Source organism: Emys orbicularis, chromosome 7, assembly GCF_028017835.1.
Source record: "Emys orbicularis isolate rEmyOrb1 chromosome 7, rEmyOrb1.hap1, whole genome shotgun sequence".
Lineage (NCBI taxonomy): Eukaryota > Metazoa > Chordata > Testudines > Emydidae > Emys > Emys orbicularis.
This window is the reverse complement of record NC_088689.1, coordinates 101,252,728-101,272,806: the sequence shown is the minus strand read 5'-3', so window position 1 is coordinate 101,272,806 and position 20,079 is coordinate 101,252,728.

Genomic DNA, 20,079 nt, shown 5'->3' with positions numbered 1-20,079 from the left:
AAGAAAGTGCGAGACTGTGGTGCTTTAGGTGGAGCAGGTAATCCAGGATGGACTGCAGAGACGATCGGATCGGGGAGATACTACGCTCTGACACCCAGCAGGAGAAATACTTCCACTTTGCCAGGATACAAAGCTCTGATGGAGGGCTTTCTGCTTTCCAAGAGAACCTGCTGTACCTGACTAGAGCAGGCCTGTTCCTCTGGGTTCGGTCACACAGCAGCCAAGCCATAAGGTGAAGAGAGGGAAGGTTCAGGTGCAAGCCAACCGTGGTCCTGCGAGAGTAGGTCTGGGTGGCTAGACAGTGGCCACGGGGCAGCCACTGCCAGATCCATGAACATGCCAAACCAGTACTGGCGAGGCCACACCAGGGCAATGGTAATGACTCGCACCGTGTCCCTTTTGATTTTTGATAGGACCCTGCTGATCAGTGGAATCGGTGGGAATGCGTACATCAGACCCCCCCTGCCCATGACAGGAGAAAGGCATCGGCGTGGGCGCCCCTGCTGAGGCCTTGGAGAGAGCAGAACTGATGACACTTTCTGTTCTCTCTGGTGGCAAACATGTCCACTCGGGGAGCCCCCCACTTCTGGAAGAGCACCTGGACAACCTCCAAGTGGAGTGACCACTCGTGGGGAGAGAAAAAAGGACCCGCTGAGGTGATCCGCCAGCGTGTTCCGGATGCTGAGGAGATATAAAGCTTTCAGGTGGATCGCGTGCTGAATGCAAAAGTCCCACAGGCAAAGTGCCTCCTGACAGAGCGCCGATGAGCATGCTCCCCCTTGCCTGTTGACACAGAACATCGAGGCCGTGTTGTCCGTCAACACCTGCACAACTCAACTGGACAACTGGGGCAGGAAGACACCACAGGCTAGACAGACAGCTCTGAGCTCCCAGACGTTTAAATGTAATGCCAACTCCTCTGGAGACCATGTCCCCTGGGTCCACAGCACACCGAGATGTGCTCCCTAACCGAGGTCTGAGGTACTTCACAAACACAGAATACAAAGATAGTCCCTGGGATGGGATGGGATGGGATGGGATGGGATCTTTGTGGAGAAAAATCCACATGATCAGGCCCCCAAAGAGAGAGTGAAATATCCTCCAGCTACATATACCTACTTGGGATTTCTGATGCCCAATTCCTATTAATTTTAAATGGGAACTGGGTTTCCGAATTCCTCTGGCAGCTTTTGAAGAGATCAGCCGTGTGTGTGTTAAGATGGAATTCAAGGCCTGGAGCGATTGCTAATCACTGTGAGGAAGAAAGAGGAACCAAGTGCATGTAGCTTAACTAAATGATGACTAAGGGGGAAGATAGCCAGCTATTTTTGAAGCACGTTAATCCTGAAGAAAGGGAAGGATTTGGGTGCAGTGCAAGAATCAGTGGGTGAAATTCTCTGGTCTATGTGATGCAATCTAGAGCAGTGTTTCCTCATCCTTTTCAGATTGATGCCTTATTCCAAGTCAAAAAAATGTCTGACACTTCCTTTAGCTTCATAGTACGTGTATTGATGATCCCCCCCCCAGTACTTTAAGGGTTATGTTTCAAGAGGTTTCATAGAGTTTAAGGTCAAAAGGAACCATTACATCTATTCTGACCTCTATAGCACAGGCCAGTACATTTCACCCACATACACCTATACTAAGCCCATAGACTAAAGTGAGGTTACATTAAAGTATTTCAGCCCTCAGGAGGCTAAACTGCTGAGAGCCCCAAGCAGGGAACAGGAGAGACCAAAAGGCCATCAATGCCCGAAGCCCCTGCACTGGCAGGGAATTCTGAGATGAGCCATGCCCAGGGGATCCCAGCAGGCAACCTGTGCCCCATGCTGCACAGTAAGGAGAAAACCCCCAAGGTCGAGCAGTGAAGTAAGCCATCCCAGCAATAGCACTAGTTTGCTGTGATTACTGCACCTACCCCAGGGCTTTTGCTGGCATAGGAATGTTGTCCAAACACAAAAAGCACAACCCAACCTCTCCCGCAAGAGGCACAGCTATGCCAGAACTCTCTTGTGCAGGGCTCCTCTAGTACTCGCTTAACAGCTTACCTTGAAGGATCGGAAAGAGACCATGCCAGAGCGACTACAGCGATCTCGTTCTCCTGGGGAAAAGCCCAGACCTGTTTGAACAGGAAGGGTCGGACTGGAAGAACCAGACTGAGGGGCAGCGGATCTGGGCTTTGCTTGGAGAATAGAAACTGGTTCTGTTCCTGTAACTTAAGACAGGCCTTTCCTACGTACTTCTGCCAATGTTCAAGGGAGAGGTCTGACTGAGTAGTGCCAGCGAAAGCCTGTAGTCTAGAATAAGGTAGAGTGTGAACTTAAAGCACAACAGCTATTCCAGAATAGCCCCCATGTGGACACTTATTATTCTGAACAGAAGTTCCTTTTTCCAGTTTAGCTGAATCCAAATTCAAAGTGGAGTACATAAGAAGGGACTTCCAAGATTATCAAATCCAGTCCCTGCTATCGCAGCCAACTCCCACCTAGAATCCTGGTAGAAACTTATCCAGCTCCATCTTCAAACTAATTGGGGTGTTTGTTCTCACCTGCTCCTATGGGGAGACTGTTCCAGAACCTCCTTCCTCTGATGGCTAAAACCCTCCTTAACAGCCTGATTCCTGGCCAGTTTAACCCCATTGGTTCTTGTGCTGACATTGTCCTTTGGCTTCAATAGCTCTTCTCCCTCCCTGGAGTTCTCTCCCCCCCCCCCCATGTATTTAGAGAAGGAGCAACCAGATCTACTCTCAGCCTTCACCTGACCAGGCTAAACAAGCCTGGCTCTTTCAGTCTCCTCTCATAAGATCAGCCTCCATTCCCCTCATCAGCCTAAGAGCCGTTCTCTGCCCCTAGTCCATTACACTAAACCAGAGAAAGGCACTCTTAAATCAGCATCCATAGAGGAAGCTATTCTGCAACTGCTATTGCAGTCAATTTCCTTGAATAGATCTAAATGCTGACACTATTGCAGCATCGCCAACCCCCGCGATTTTATCAAGAGTCGCACAATATTTGCCATTTTCCATAAAGCCTCAGGCTCCCGGCATCACAAGATGGTGTTAGAATGTCAACTTTTTTTTTTAAATGAAAAGATAAGATACCACCCTGCACCGTTCCAAGAAAAAACTTGAAACTGAGACTCAGAACCACCTCCTAAAGACTCAGAAACCAGAAGACAAAGACCCCAATGTTTTTTAAAGTCTCCTGATTTTTAAGCCAGTCTCACACTATGGTCGTGCTAGACTACTGATTTTTTGAACACCTTGGTAGAGCCCTGTGTGGATACAAAATTTGTATCTGATCCGCAAACATGGTCCGCGGATATCAGCAGATTTGCAGGGCTCTACACACCGGCAATATTGATGTCCTCACTGGAGACCCACTGAATATTCACTACGTTGCCAGATTACCTGTGTAAATCTACAATAATTTTCAAGCCCTTGACCTCTTACCAGTATAGTGTTTCAAGTCCTGTTGGCTTGATAAACAGCCCTCCCTCTCAATCACAGGGGCCTTCCTTTACACTGCCAAATAGCATACACTGTTCTCCATGCTCAGTCATGCAGGCAACCCAATTAGTAACCAAAAAATTGCCAGCTATTCAAAGAAAGGAGAGTTCTAAAATGAAACAGATCTCAGCTTGTCTGGGATGGCAGATAACCTGAGCCAAACTGCTCGGGGGGCGGGGAGGGAGGAAGGGACCTGCCCCTTGCGTAACAGACATAGCTATCTACCTAAGGAACTTACATAGCCCTCATTACTCTAGTATCTGAACACCTGACAGTCTTTAATGCATTTAGCCTCACCACCTGTGAGGTAGGGCAGCACTGTTATCCCCATTTTACAGATGGGGAAACTGAGGCATATAGCAGCTAAGTGACTTGTCCTGGGTCACAAAGGAGATCTGTGGTGGAGCAGGACCTTTGAACACAACACAAGGGTGGCTACATCGTGGAATTGTGGGCAGCATTTATCTAGTGGTTAGAGCAAGGGCCCGGGTTCTCCTCCTGTTTCTGAGAGGGGAATCTTGTGGTTAGAGGACAGGCGAAGCTGGGAGTTAGGATTCCTGGGTTCTATCTATAGGGAGGGAAGGGGGGGGTATGGTTAGAGAATGGGTGGGGTTGATAAGACACACGAGCTGTATTCGTAGCTCTGCCACCGATTCACTGTGTGACCTTTCCTGCTCTCCGTGCCTCCCAGTACGAGTTGGGGGCAAACATAAGAATGGCTGTACTGGGTCAGACCCAAGGTCCATCCAGCCCAGTGTCCTGTCTACTGACAGTGGCCAATACCAGGTGTCCCAGAGGGAGTGAACCTAACAGGTAATGATCAAGTGATCTCTCTCCTGCCATCCATCTCCACCCTCTGACAAACAGAGGCTAGGGACGCCATTCCTTACCCATCCTGGCTAATAGCCATTAATGGACTTAACCTCCATGAATTTATCTAGTTCTCTTTTAAACCCTGTTATAGTCCTAGCCTTCACAACCTCCTCAGGCAAGGAGTTCCACAGGTTGACTGTGCGCTGTGTGAAGAACCTCCTTTTATTTGTTTTAAACCTGCTGCCCATTAATTTCATTTGGTGGCCCCTAGTTCTTATATTATGGGAACAAGTAAATAACTTTTCCTTATTCACTTTCTCCACACCATTCATGATTTTATATACCTCGATCATATCCCCCCTTAGTCTCCTCTTTTCCAAGCTGAAAAGTCCTAGCCTCTTTAATCTGTCCGCATATGGGACCTGTTCCAAACCCCTAATCATTTTATTTGCCCTTTTCTGAACTTTTTCTAATGCCAGTATATCTTTTTTGAACTGGGGAGACCACATCTGTACGCAGTATTCAAGATGTAGGCGTACCATGGATTTATATAAGGGCAATAAGATATTCTCCATCTTATTCTCTCTCTTTTTTAATTATTCCTAACATCCTGTTTGCTTTTTTGACTGCCGCTGTACACTGCGTGGACGTCTTCAGAGAACTATCCACGATGACTCCAAGATCTCTTTCCTGATTAGCTATAGCTAAATTAGCCCCCACATCATATTGTATGTATAGTTGGGGTTATTTTTTCCAATGTGCATTACTTTACATTTATCTACATTAAATTTCATTTACCATTTTGTTGCCTTATCACTTAGTTTTGTGAGATGTTTTTGAAGTTCTTCACAGTCTTCTTTGCTCTTAACTATCTTGAGCAGTTTAGTATCATCTGCAAACTTTGCCACCTCACTGTTTACCCCTTTCTCCAGATCATTTATGAATAAGTTGAATAGGATTGGTTCTAGAACTGACCTTGGGGAACACCACTAGTTACCCCTCTCCATTCTGAAAATTTACCATTTAGTCCTACCCTTTGTTCCCTGTCTTTTAACCAGTTCTCAATCCATGAAAGGACCTTCCCTTTTATCCCATGACAACTTAATTTACGTAAGAGCCTTTGGTGAGGGATGTTGTCAAAGGCTTTCTGGAAATCTAAGTACACCTCTACCTCGATAGAACGCTGTTCTCGGGAGCCAAAAAAAAAAATCTTACCGTGTTATAGGTGAAAGCGCATTATATTGAACTTGCTTTGATCCACTGGAGTGCGCAGCCCCGCCCCTCCTCCCCCGGAGCACTGCTTTACCGCGTTATATCTGAATTAGTGTTATATCGGGTCGCGTTATAGCGGGGTAGAGGTGTACACTATATCCACTGGCTCCCCCTTGTCCACATATTTGTTGACCCCTTCAAAGAACTCTAATAGATTAGTAAGACATGATTTCCCTTTACAGAAACCATGTTGACTTTTGCCCAACAAGTTATGTTCTTCTATGTGTCTGACAATTTTATTCTTTACTATTGTTTCAAACTAATTTGCCCGATACGGACGTTAGACTTACCGATCTGTAATTGCTGGGATCACCTCTAGAACCCTTTTTAAATATTGGCATTACACCCCACTTTCTGACTGGGATTCTATCAGAGGGTTGGCTGCGATAGCTCAGACCAGTCTCAATGACCCAGGATGCTCCTTCCAGTCCTAAAATAAGCCCATTTTACTAAAAAATATTTCTGTCCCTCGGATCCAGGAAGCTTCCTCCAACCATTGATCTTCGCTGCAGAGCTAATTTGAGTCACTCTAGCTCAAGTAACAGCAGCCACATTGTGAAATAACCCCTGAGTTGGCTGCGTCCGCACTACACTCCCCCTGTGAGCTGCAAGGGATGCATTTCAGGGTTACTCATCAGCTGCAGTTCTCGCAAGGACATGAATCAAGACGGTGCCAGCGGCAAGATCAAAAACGTTCTCTGCCATCGCACGTGGAACAGGATGTTCCTACTGGTGTGAAGGCTAAGAGCAATGTCTCCCAGCCAGGGAGAGCGGGGGCACTGGATTAAACAAGATAGGGCAAGACAGAACAGTGTGGGAAGGTGCAGGACTCAAAAGCATGCGAGTAGAGCAGCAGGCAGCTTTATGGAAGAGGCCCATCTCAAATGTCCGCTGCAGCCAGTTGGACTGCCATTCCGGTTCTGATGGAAAAGTGTTAAGCAAATAGGAAGGCTAGGGCAGCATTTCCTGAAGGAGATCACACACTGGATTTCTCCTGTCTCCCCGGAAGCTCTTTCCCCAACCAGATCCCCAGGGATCCTTGGTCAACACGTCTCCCACAGCTGGGTCATAACAGAGGAGAGTGGCTGTCTTGGAAGTTAAATAAATTCATAGATTTTTAAGGCCAAAAGTAGAGTTACCATATTTTAAAAGAAAAAAAAAAAAAAAAAAGGGACACTCCACGGGGCCCCGGCCCCGCCCCTTCCTCACCGGCCCTGCCCCAACTCCGCCCCTTCCCTCAAGTCCCCGCCCTAACTCCGCCCCCTCCCCTAAGCGCCCCGCATTCCCCCTCCTCCCTCCCAGCCACGTGAAACAGCTGCCCGAGCGCTACCGGCTTCACGGTTTGCCGGGCAGCCCCCAGACCTCCAGACCCTGCGCCCCCAGCCGGGCGCTTCCCCAGCACAGCTGGAGCCCGGGAGGGGAAGTGCCCGGCCGGGGGCGCAGGGTCTGGAGGTCTGCCCGGCAGACCGTGAAGCCGGTAGCGCTCGGGCAGCTCGGCTCTTCAGCTACACAAAGCCGAGGTGTCGGGGGGGGGAGCAGCAGCAGCCGCCGCTGCGTGGGAATCCACCTGCAGCTCGCAGCCTGCCGGAGCCACTCGAAGGTAAGCAGGGGACTAGTATTTTCCCCGGACATGTTCGGCTTTTTGGCAATTCCTCCCAGACGGGGATTTGAGGACCAAAAAGCCGGACATGTCCGGGAAAATCCGGACGTATGGTAACCCTACCAAAAGGGCCCATTAAACAATCTAATCTAGTCTGACCTCCTATATAGCACAAGACCCAGTTACCCTGTATGGAGCCTAATATCTTGTGTTTCTCTAAAGCATCTTCCAGAAAAGCATCCAGTCTGGATTTGCAGATATCAAGAGATGGAGAATCCATCCCTTCCCTTGGGAGTTTGTTCCAATGGTAAGTCACATGCACGGTTTAAAAAAAAAAGCCTTATTTTTCTTTTGACGGAGTCTGGCTTTGACTTTCAGTCATTATTATTGTTGTTTGTATTACCATTGTGCCAGTCATGAACCTGGACCCCATTGTGCTAAGTGCTGTGCAAACACAGATTTATTGGTTCCTGTTCTGCCTTTCTCTGCTAGGTTATGGAGGGAGCCCTTTAGTACACAGTATTTTCTCTCTGTGAAGGTACTTAAACACCATAATCGAGTCACCCCTTGATCTTCTTTTTGAGATGCTAAATAGACTGAGCTCCTTGAGTCTCTCACTGCAAGGCATTTTTTCCAGCCCTCAAATCACCTTTGTTGCTCTTCTCTGCACCCTGCATGGAGCTCTCTTCAAGGTTCATGTTGGTTTCGCTTTCTCCAAATTAAATGCACTCAGTTTGGATTTTTTTGAACTGCAAACTCACCCCAGGATCTGAGTCACTCACACGTCATGCCCAGGAAGAGAGAAATTGAGCAGCCCAGACTCTGCCCTCAGCGATCTCCATCCCATCACACAATGCCCTTGGCAAAAACCAGGCCACCCTCAGAGAGGGAGGGAATTTGGATGAGCAATCGTTTGCTGATGCCAGAGCCAGAATGGAATCCAGCTCTCAAAGACTTGAGATGCTAAGGTTTGTGGATCTGACTCCGAGGCCTATTGGAAGCAGATCTGTTGAGCAAGAAGGGTGCTGTTTAAACAGTTACTTTCCAAAGCAGCACCATATTTTTCATGCAGTTGGCAACAACCAAATCCAGTGCTCTTGGAAGGAGAAAATGAATTGCCTTAACAGAGCGTCTGGTGCTACCACAATATGGAATCTCTCCTGCAATCAGAGATCAGACTTGCCTACCAGCCATAATAATCTTTTTGCTGAGGACTGTGTGCTCAGAGCTGCCTGGCTCCATTGATGCCTTGATCCTGGTTTTGTAAGTGGGGGGAGTAAGTTGAAGACCACATCTTCCACAGAGGCTGGCAGAGCTCAAGCTACAGGTGAAACAGATGTGCTTACCCTCTCAAAATAGGCTGAGATCCTCCACGAGTAATGCTTTCTACCATCTCCAGTTAGCTAGGAGACTCCATCCCATCCTGGACTCAGTTATTCCCCCCTTTGTCACTTCTCAGTTGGACTCCATCAACGCGACATACCTGGGCACAGTGCTTAAGAAACTCGAAGTACAGAAAGCTGCCACAGCACATCTCGCCAGCCATTCAGGCTACCACACGCACATCAGCCCCGTCCTCCACACCCTACACTGGCCTCCCATAGAATTTCTAACCAAGAGCCAAGTCTCAGTCTTTTATCTGCAAGGCACTCCGTCCGTGGTCTGGGCCCAAGGTATTTAAAAGAGCCGCAGTGAAGACCACAGTTAACAAATCTGCTCCTCTGGCACAACGGAGCTTTCTACAAGAAGGGTAAAGCTCGCCTGTGCAGGAGACAGAGCTCAGGGACAGGTCTGATGCTATGGAATGAACTTCTCCAGGACTAAGAACCATCACAAACCTCCCCACCTTCCATTCCAACAGCCAGGCACAGTTCTTTGATTTTGCCTTCTCTAATGAAGATGTACACTGCTACCTCGATATAACGCGACCTGATATAACATGAATTCCGAAATAACGCGGTAAAGCAGTGCTCTGGGGGGTGGGGGGCTGCACACCCCCGGTGGATCAAAGCAAGTTCAATATAACGCGGTTTCACCTAGAACGCGGTAAGATTTGTTGGCTCCCGAGGACAGCGTTATATCGAAGTAGAGGTGTATATTTCAAAAATCCAAGACCCGTCACGTACTAAAACAAGACACTCCTCTGCACCATGCTTCTCCCCCTGGGAGAAAGGAAGAGAGAGAACAAACACCTGCCAGGTGTGTAGATGCAGTCACAATGCTCTGCTGGAAGGCACTCACATACTACAGCGATAGTGGGGTATAAGCAACTGGACAGAACCGATTAGAGCTGATCAGATTGTCACTGAATGATTTAGAAAACAGTGGCAATAAGCTTTTGCCCTTCGGAACACAGGAATCACTGGATCAGACTGAAGGTCCATGTTGTCCAGCCTCCTGTCTCCAACAGTGGCCAGCACCACATGCATCAGAGGAACTCCACACTTGCAGGATAAACTGCCCAAGGAAAACTTTCCTCTTGACTTCTAAAAATTAGAGATCAGCTTACGGCCTGAAGCATGAGGTTTTATCTCATTTCAGATTTATTGAAACAACCCTGGACATTTTTGTTATATTCAGACTAGAAATAAGGCACAGATTTTTATCACTGAGGGGGATTAATCATTGGAACAGCTGCCCCAGGGATGGGTGGATTCTCCATCACTTGGAGTCTATAATTCAAGACTGCACGTCTTGCTAAAAGGATCCACTGTGGCTCAACCACCACGCTGGGCTGGAGGCAGGAATGGCTGGGGGGGGTGGGGGTGGGGGGGGAAGAGGATTCTCAGGCCTGTGTTACGCAGGCGGTCAGACTGGATGGCCAGAATGGTCCCTTCAAAATCCAGGAGAGCTTGATTTTGTACACTACCAACCCTAGCACAGCATTAAAGCTAGCGTTCGCATTTAATATTGCCTTTACCCAATACAGACAAATACCATGAGACACTCGGGTCCCTTTGTAATGCTGTGTGAGGAGACAGAGCCGGTTACGTAGTACAAATTACAAACAGATGCACCAATATTAACGTTTGTATTGTAGTAGTATCTGGAAACCAGCTGAGTTGGAGCCCCCACTGGGTGTGCACAGACCCCAACCAAGATCAGGGCCCCTCGCCCCCCAGGTGCTGTGTGTCACGCTGACCCTGACAAAGATTGGGGGGCCCTCCATCATGCTAGACACCACACAGAGCCCCACAAACTGAGATTGGGGGCTTTTTTTCCCCCAATCATGTTGGACACTTCACAGACCTCGATGGAAACTGAGGGGGAGCCCATCATGCGGGGGGCAACACAGACCCTTTGCAGAGTGGAGGATTCCCCTGAACTCCAATGTGCCACACAGACCCCCCCCCCCCCGGCTGAGACTGGGGGGGGGGAGGGGCATTGTTCTGGGCAGCACCCAAACACATGGTAAAAGACAGTACCTGCTCCAAAGACATAAAAGATGAAGGAGAAGATGGAGGCACAGTGGTAAGGGTGCTAGTGAGAGACTTAGGAGACCCAGGTTCAATTCCCTCCTCCTCCACCAGAGATCTTGAGCATGTCTCTTATTCTCAATTTGCCCATCTGTAAAATGGGGATAACAGCTCTGCCCTACCTTATGGGGCATAATTATTAAACTGGAGAAGACTGGGATTAATACGAGAATCAAAAGGTGAATAAGGAACTGGTTGAAGTGGAGACTACAACAGGTCATAGTGAAAGGTGAACTATTAGGCTGGAGGGAGGTTACTAGTGGAGTTCCTCAGGGATCGATCTTGGTACCAATCTTAGTTAACATTTTCATTAATGAGCATGGCACAAAAAATGGGTGTGCGCTAATAAAATTTGCAGATGACAAAGTTGGGAGGTATTGCCAATACGGAGCATTCCGGTAATACCATACAAGAAGATTTGGATGACCTTGAAAATTGGAGTAATAGAAATGGAATGAAACTGAATAGTGCAAGGTCATGCACTTAGGGCCTAACAACAAGAATTTTTGCTATAAGCTGGGGACGTATCAATTGGAAGCAACAGAGGAGGAAAAAGAGCAGAGTATATTGGTCAATCAAAGCATGACTACAAGCCATCAGTGTGATGTGATTGCGAAAAAGGCTAATGCAATCCTAGGATGCATCAGGCAAGATATTCCCAGTAGAGATAGGGAAGTGTTATTACCATTATACAAGGCACTGCTGAGACCATGTTTAAGAACAATGAATTCAAATGAAACAGGTGCAGAGAAGGGCTACTAGGAAGATCAGAGGAATGGAGAGCCTACCTTACAAAAGGAGAGTTAAACTTAACAAATCAAGTTCCTTAACAAAACAAAGGCTGAGGGGAGATATGATTGCTCTCTATAAATACATCAGAGGGATAAACACCAGGGAGGGAGAGGAGTTATTTAAGGGCCAATGTTGGCACACACAAAAAGGATATAAAAAGGCCACTGATAAGTTTGAGCTAGAAATTAGACCAGGTTTCTAACCATCAGAGGAGTAAAGTTCTGGAATAGCCTTCCAAGGAGAGTAGTGGGGACAGAAAACCTAAACTTGTTTCAATACTGAGCTTAATAAGTTTATGGAGAGGATGGTACAATGAGACTGCCTACAATGGCATGTGGCCCTTCAGAGATTGCTTTTAGCAAGTATCTCCAACTGCCAGAGATGGGACCCTAGATGGGGAGGGCTCTGAGTTACTACAGAGAATTTTTCCCCAGGTGCCTGGCTGAAGGGTCTCAACCATATATTCAGGGTCTAACTGATCACCATATTTGGGGTTGGGAAGGAATTTTCCCCCAGGTCAGATCGGCAGAGACCCTAGGTGGTGTTCACCTTCCTCTGGGTGGGGAGGTTCTGTGGCCTGTGATGTGCAAGAGGTCAGACTAGAGGATCATGATGGTTCCTTCTGGCCTTAAAGTCTATAAACATGTTTAAGGGGAGTGGGAGGTTTCCCAGGCGCTACTGCAATACAAGGGCCAGGTAAATAGAGAAGTGGATGAGACAAACTGGCAGATACTACAGTGATGAGGGGGTGGTCACATCAGAAAGACAGACAGACTTCTTAAGCAGTCAGGAGCTGCGACTGCAATACCCAGCATGACTGGGCGGGCAATCACAGCACAGCGACTGCAACAACGCTATGCCAGAGGAACACAAAAGCAGTCTTTGCAGATGGAGTCCCTTCCATTTTTGTTTACTGCACGTCGTTACTGGGTTGTACAACTCACAGTTGTGCTGGTGTGTGACCCTCTGCCCCCCTTCGCCAGTGAGCGGCGAGCTTAATTCTGAAAGCCAGCTGTGTTTTGCTACTGAGCACTGAACCACACATTATCTCATCCTCCGCCCCTTCTCACACAAGAAATGATGCAGCAGAAGCAGCCGGATGCAGACATGGAGGAGGAATCCTCACACCTGTCCCCTTTGAAGGAATCCAAGGCAAGAAGGCTCAGCTGATCAGCGACAGCTTGCAGCACAGCAGAAGTTACTTGTGATTGCAAAGTGCTCCTCCCATATGAGAGAATGCACATTGGAACTGCCTGTGTGCCTGCACAATGCTCCATTCTCCCCCCACACACACACACACACGTGCACACTTGTATATGTGTTTGCAAAGCGCTTCCCCCTACACATGTGTGCAAAGCAATCCCCCTGCACCCCACTACACACACAGGTATGCAAACTGCTCCCCTATGCACACACACCTGTGCCTGCAATAAGGTGACCAGATAGCAAGTATGAAAAATCGGGACGGGGGTGGAGGTAATAGACGCCTATATAAAACAAAGCCCTGAATATCAGGACTATCCCTATAAAATCGGGACATCTAGTCATCCTAGCCTGCAAAGCACTCCCCCTCCATGTGCGTGTGCACACACAGTCACTCATGCACACCTGCAAACTGCTCCCCACTGCATACGTATACTCATGTGTGTGCCTGCAAAGTATTCCCCCACAGACGTCCACCTGGCATGTGCAAATTGCTCCCCCATATGCACGTGTCTGCAAACTTTTCCCCCTATAAATATCTTCCACGAGCCATTTAAAAGCCTCCCTTTCACAGCGCCAGGTGCAAGGGGTGATATTCGCAGATTCCAAAATCAGCTGATTGTTAGGATCCTGGCTCAGAATTGCCCCAGCTTCACTCTGGAAGTCAAAGATGGGAGATCTACTGCCTCTCTGCCCACTCCAGTGCAGAGTGACTGATGCCAGAAACCCCAAGTTATCCCAAAGAATAAGGAGGGGAATTTCACAGGGGGGCTACAAGGTTGTTGTCCAGTGGCTCAGGATGACATTTGGCCATCACATGGAAGACACAAATATAGAAGCAAACTTAGCATGGGAGAGCGTTGCTGAGGCAACAGCCTTTGTCCCCCAGGGAATGGTGCTGCGTTCTGCCCCACTCTCCAAGATCCAAAACACACATGCTGGGTGTCGCTCCAGATGCCGGCACTGATACCAGTGCACTCCACTATCAGGCAGCACAACCTCTACAGGCATCAGCTAGGATTATTGGCTATCTAGAAGAGTTCAAATTACACCTGATGAGTAATCCTTCTATGGCTCTCTGTGCCTGGATCTCAAAGCACTCAACAGACATGAAGGAAGCCGCAAAGTCTCTGGGTGAGGTTAGCCTTATCCCACCTTTTTACAGATGGGGAAACCGAGGCACAGGCTGGCCATGCCCAAGGTCACACAGCAAGTCAGTGGTACACATGGGAACAGAACACAGGAGTCCCACTTGATCCCCACTCCCCTCAAGGATGTGGGAACAAAAACCAGGCTTCTTGACTCCTTGTTCTGCCCATTCTCTCCTCTAACCACTAGGCCTACCTCCTCCTTCCAGAGCTGGGAACAGAACCCAGGAGTCCTGAGGGCCCCAGCCCACTGCATTAGTCACAGCGCCAACACCTAGATGTCCTCAGAGCTTAAATCACTACCATTTCTCTCAACTTTTACTACCCTGGTAAATCATTTATTAGCATGACCCTTTAATAGCCCCACTAAGGGCTCACTCACCCTGCTGCCCCACAATCATTAACTGATCAATGTTTAAATAATTAGCCTCTGATTGAAACAAAAAAATTTCATCAGACACCTCCGGAAGACAAACTACATTGTATTACAAGCCACACGGGCAAGCCAGTAAAGGGAGAGCAGGCACAGCCGCCATACACTGCTCTCGGTGATCCCTGCAGCCAGGATAAGCTGTCCTAACCCTGAAGCCAGGGAAATTGCAGACACATTATGCCTTAAAGGAGAACCCATTATGGGTTTGACACAGAATCTACCAGATCAGATTCTTTGTCCTGCGTTATACAGAGCTGGTGGGATAATAGGATTATTTTCCACTGAACATTTGGATCCCCCCCTACACAGAAATTTAGATACCAACAAATGTCAGCCAAAACCAGAAATAATTTAATTTGAAAGTCACATCAGGGTGCCTCATGCTCCCATTCTCCTCTATAGGCCAGCCTCCCTGGTCAGAGTATGTCTCCCATGATGCAGCAGTCTCCCCTCTTGCAGAAGGCAGGTGGTACATATATCATGGTAACACCTGGCCACAGTGCATCTTGGGAGATGTAGTTCAGCTGCCTCATGCTCCCATTCCCCTCTCTTGACTGAGTTCCTTAGTCAGACTACATCTCCCATGATGCAGCACAATGTCTCTTCTTGAAGAGGGGAGGCAGTGTATCATGGGAGTCCACAGCCATGATGCATCATGGGAGATGAAGTACAGCCAGGAAGCCTAGCAAACAGAGAATGGGGACATGAGGCAACCAAACTACAAGTCCCATGAGACACTGCAGCTGCATTTCCAAATCAAAACTTTTTTTTTTTTTTTTTGGTCAAAAAAAACCAAATGCCCAAAAACTAAAATCAGTGTTCCATGGGAAGCAGACAATTTTCAACAAAAATTATGTCTAGCCAAAAACTCACTTCTCCATTAACAAAAAAAAGTTTTGACAACAAAATTTCAGCCAGCCCTAGTGTTCTGCAGGAGGCCAGACTAGATGATCAGAATGGTCCCTTCTAGCCTTAAAAACTATGAAGCCCACTATGGAAATAAAATGGGGTCTGTTCTCTCTTTACAATCCAGCCTGAAAGGATCTTTTCCAAACACTTTTTCTGCTTAAAATATCAGATCTTAAAACGCAACTTGTGTTTTGCCAGAGGTCATTTTGGAAGACCATGCAGGATGGGAGCTCTCTCAGTCCTTATCTGAGGGACTGAGTTGACTGAATGAAAATTAACTTAGTTAAAAAAATAAAGTCTTCATCCAGAACCAAAAGAGAGAGTACAGATCCTCATTTCCCTCTTAAGTAGGAGTGGGCCTAGAGGAAACAGCCGTGTGATCTAGTAGGTAGAGCACTGGACTGGGATTCAGGATTCTGTTCCCAGCTCTGCCACTAGCCTGCTGGGTGACTGTGGGCAAGTCGCTTCCCCTTCCCATGCCTCAGTTTCCCAAACTGTAAAATGGGGCTAGAGATGCTGACCTCCTTTGGGAGGTACTTTGATGTCTACTGATGAAAAGTGCTATAGAAAAGCTGGATATAATTATCATCATCACTTATACGAGGCTGAGCATTAAGACCTGCACTACTCTTGCAGCCTGGGGCGCTGTCTGTGAGGATAATGCAAGATGGATGAGCTAAAGCCAAACATGCCCCTGTAGATTTGAGGCCTGCAACTGGCTGTGCCCCAGCCCCGTTCCATTCAGAGCCCAAATCCCTGGCACAGCAAGATAGAGGTTAGAAAGCCGTTCTCAGTTTCAGAGACAAGGAAGCATCTGGGAAACCAGTCAGGGAGGAAAGGCAGCACGGTGCTCCGAGTCAGCACTGCAAGGAGCAGAAAGTTCCTGGGGAAGATACAAAGCTCTCAGCGAGGCAGGGTGAGACCTGAGCGCACACAGCGATGAGAGGCAGGGAGGACAATCCGTGTCTTGGGCTGAAAAGGAGACTCGCATTTTGTCATGAGAGAGGCAATGGGGGAAGCTGTATTGTGAGGAGAGCTCTTCCCTCCATGCCATCCAATTCTGAGCTCATGGGGGAGCAGCATGATCTGGGGGCGCAGCATGATCTGGGGGCGGGGGGTGTATGCTAGATTGGAACTAAGTAGACCTGGATTCTGTTCCCAGCTCTGCCACTGACCTGCTGTATGACCCCAGGCAAGTTCCTCTCCCACCCTTTGGCCATTTAGACTGTGAGCATCACTTCAGGGCAGAGACAGTCTTTTGCTATGTGCTGGCGGGGTGCCTAGCCTGATGGAGGGCCATGCAGCACCCTGTCCGACAGGACCCCCATCTTGGTTGAGGGGTCTGTGCAACGCCCAGCATAACAGAAACCTCCCCCAATCTTGTCTGGGACCTTCAGTTGCTACCATTATACTAATTAGTAACAACATGTCACAGCAGGAAGATCAGGAAGAACATGCCCCGGCGACTTCAACACACAGGACCAATGCTCCATTCACACAGCACCAAGCTGCCAACTTCAGAGCTAAACACAGAGACCTTGCCCCATAAGCTAAATCTCCATCACGGGGGGCAGATCCACAGTCCTCCCCACAGCCACTCAGATGGCAGCATCCTCTCCAGTTAGAGACCACTGTGAGAACCAGGCCCACAAGCTCACCCAGCTGATGGCCATCATGGGCCCCACTACAAACCATGCCCTCCTGTCTCAATAGACAGATCAGTTTTCCCACTGTAGTGGTGCATCTTTTCCCCTCATCTCATTAAGTCCCTCCCCATTTGCCACTACCCGAATCAGACCCTGAGCTTCAATCACAGAGCAGAAAGCCAGACACCTCATGCCCCTACAGACAGAAGTTAGCACAGAAAACAGAGCCCTAGAGATGATGCCCTCCCACTACATACCAGCACTAGGCTCCCTTACAAACCTGAAGGCTACTTCCAGACCCTACCTCCCTTCCCATTACAGACTAGTACCTGAAAGAGGACACAACCAGTATGATCAATGGTCTCAACCATTCTGAGTGGTCCATGGGATCAGAGAAGGGGTCCCATTGGGGAGAATGATCTGTATCATGGGGGTTGTGAGGAGAGACCAATCCAAGGCTGTCAGGCAGCACATCACAAGAGATCTTTCAAGACGTCCATGTCTGCAATCAAAACAGATGCCTGGTGTGGCACCAGCAAACCCGGAGTGATAATTACCAGGCAATGAATCTTCACTAACTTAAGAGTTATGGCTGAGATCGTATCACATGTGTACAAAGACAGCCCTAAAGGGCTACACATTCAGGAATGCTGCAGGTGAAAGCATTGTTGGTATTAACCTTAATTCTGCCCACTCTGTATCCCCAAGCCCTCACAAAAATGCCCTAAAAGAAAAACATACCCGCGTGTCTAGTCGGGTATGCCAATGGGTATGGGATGATATAACCCACACACCCTCTTCCCGAGGCAGAGTCCTGTACTGGTATACCCTTATTAATTATTATTATTATTATATTAAGCCTTCAACCTTACAGCAATACAGACCAATTAACCCCGCCCCTGCACTACAAACTGTGCCACCTCAATAGAGACTAGTGCAGGTCCTATACACTACATACCACAGCCCCATTTCCCCAACACAGACCATTACCCAAATACCACAGACTTGTCCATCCTTCCCAATATAGCCCAATCTGTCCCCTCTCATTACAACAGCAGAAGACCCACACCCAGTCCATATTGAGGAATATAGACTGGTCCATATTGAGGCAACAAGAACTAAGGATGACTCCATATTACGGGGATACAGACCACTCAATCCAGAGAGATGGAATTGCTCCACAGTGTCAGAAGGCCAAGGACAGGTCTACACCAAGAGATAGATACTAGTCCATATTAAGGGGTAGAGAATCTAGGTCTGGGTCCATATCACAGAGTTACAGACCAATCTCAATTGAGGAAGGGAACCTGGGTCAGAAACTTCTCTATTTTCTAAGGGAGGTATAATTTATGAGAGAGGGAACTAAGCCAATTCCCACCAGAAGTTGTTCCAGTCCCTACTGGAAGATAGAGACAAGTTAATAATGTGAGGGAAAGAAGATACAGACCAATCTCCCACAATGCTCCTTGCCACACAGTGCCCCAATGGGCATTAGGGTGGTCACGTCCAAACCCTATGGGGGGGAGAAGAGAGAAAGGTTTGTATTGGGCATCTGGGACTGGTCCATATGCACCATGCAGCAGAGTCCATACTGGGGGGCAAAGGGTACCCCAAGATGGTTCCCTGAGAAGGAAATGTAGGCATTGGAGTGGTCTGTATTAGAGAGACCCCACAGTGGGTAGAAAGGAGGTGGGTTTGTATGGGACACCTGGGCCTGGTCCAGATAGAGCAATACAGCACTCGGGATACACAGGGAAGCCCAAATCAGTCCCCTGCATATGTCAGGACCCCTAATATGGACTAGTCTGAGGAGACACAGCTCACTTCCTGACATAGACTGGTCCATATGGCATGATACAGGCTAGTCTCCAAAAGAAGCATGGACTAGTCTGAAAGCCTGGCATTCCAGAGGAACCCCAACTCAGCCCCTGCCAGGGACCGTCCCATATAGGACAATACAATCCAGTCCACACATGAGTGTGAAGGCCTCAGACTGGTTTGTAATGGGGGGAGAAGCAAATCCATAAGGGTGGCAATCCAGGCCAGTCCCCAAGAAAGGTCCATATCAGCAAAGAGTTGCAGTTCAATCACTGGTGCACATGTGGCAATTCAGCCCAGTCTATACAGGGATGACAAGGGAATCTGGTCAATACAGAGAAGAAGGGACTAGTCCATATGGAGCCACACAACCTAGTACATGCCAGGGATGGGGGAGCCCAGCCCAGTCCTTGACAGGTGTGATCATACAGGCGATACAGCCTGGTTCAGGGGTGGGGGAGGGAGAAGACTGGACCAAACAAGGAGGAGGGAGAATCCAACACTGGTGCATATGAGGGGATACAGCCTAATCCATATGGGGAAGGGAGGGAGGAGCTGGCCCATACCGTGCAATAAAGCCCAGTGTATACAGGATGGGGAGCAACTGGAATATACAGTGAGGAGAGACCTAGCCCTGGTCCATATGGGACCATACAACTTGGTCCATCGGGAAGGAGCAGGAGCTGGTTCATACGGGAGGGAGACCAGTCCTGGTCAATACAGGGGATGGAGAGAGTTCATCCCTGGTCTATGCAGGAGGGGAGGAGGGGCTGGTCCAAATTCTGGGGGTGCAGCCCTGATCCATACAAGGCAATAAAGCCCACTCCATAGGGGAAGGAACTAGTCCATATGCAGGGATAGTCCATATGGAGAGAGTAAGGGCTGATTCATATGCAAGGGGAGGGGGTGTCCAGTCCTGGTCCCTGCATGGGGGGGGACTGGTCCATACAGGGGAGAGGGGCTCCAGCCCTGGTCTATGAAGTGGGAGGGGCTGGTCCATACGAGTGTAGGGGGAAGATCCAGCCCTGGTCCATGCAGGGCGGAGGGGCTGGTCCATACGGGGGAGAAGGGGTCCAGCCCTGGTCGATGCAGGGGGAGGGGGTGTCCAGCCCTGGCCAATGCGGGGGGAGGGGGTGGTCCATATGGGGGTGCCGGGGCCCCAGCCCGCCCTGTCCCAGCGGGTCCCTCTTACCCCGCGGCGCGTCAGCCGCTTGCTCCCCAGCTGTCAGGTACCAGCCACCGCAACTTCCTCAGGCACCTCCGCCCCCTCGCACCCTGCCCCGCCCACATGGCTTCTCATTGGCTGTTCCTTTAGAAAGCCACCTCCCATTGGTCGCTTTTGCCACACCCCCATTTCCCCTCGGTCGCGCCCCCAGAGCCCGATCTGTGGCCGAGCAGACCTGTCACTCACTGGTTCAAGCCTGGCGCCATCCCGTCCCCCCGATGACTTGGCCACCTCTC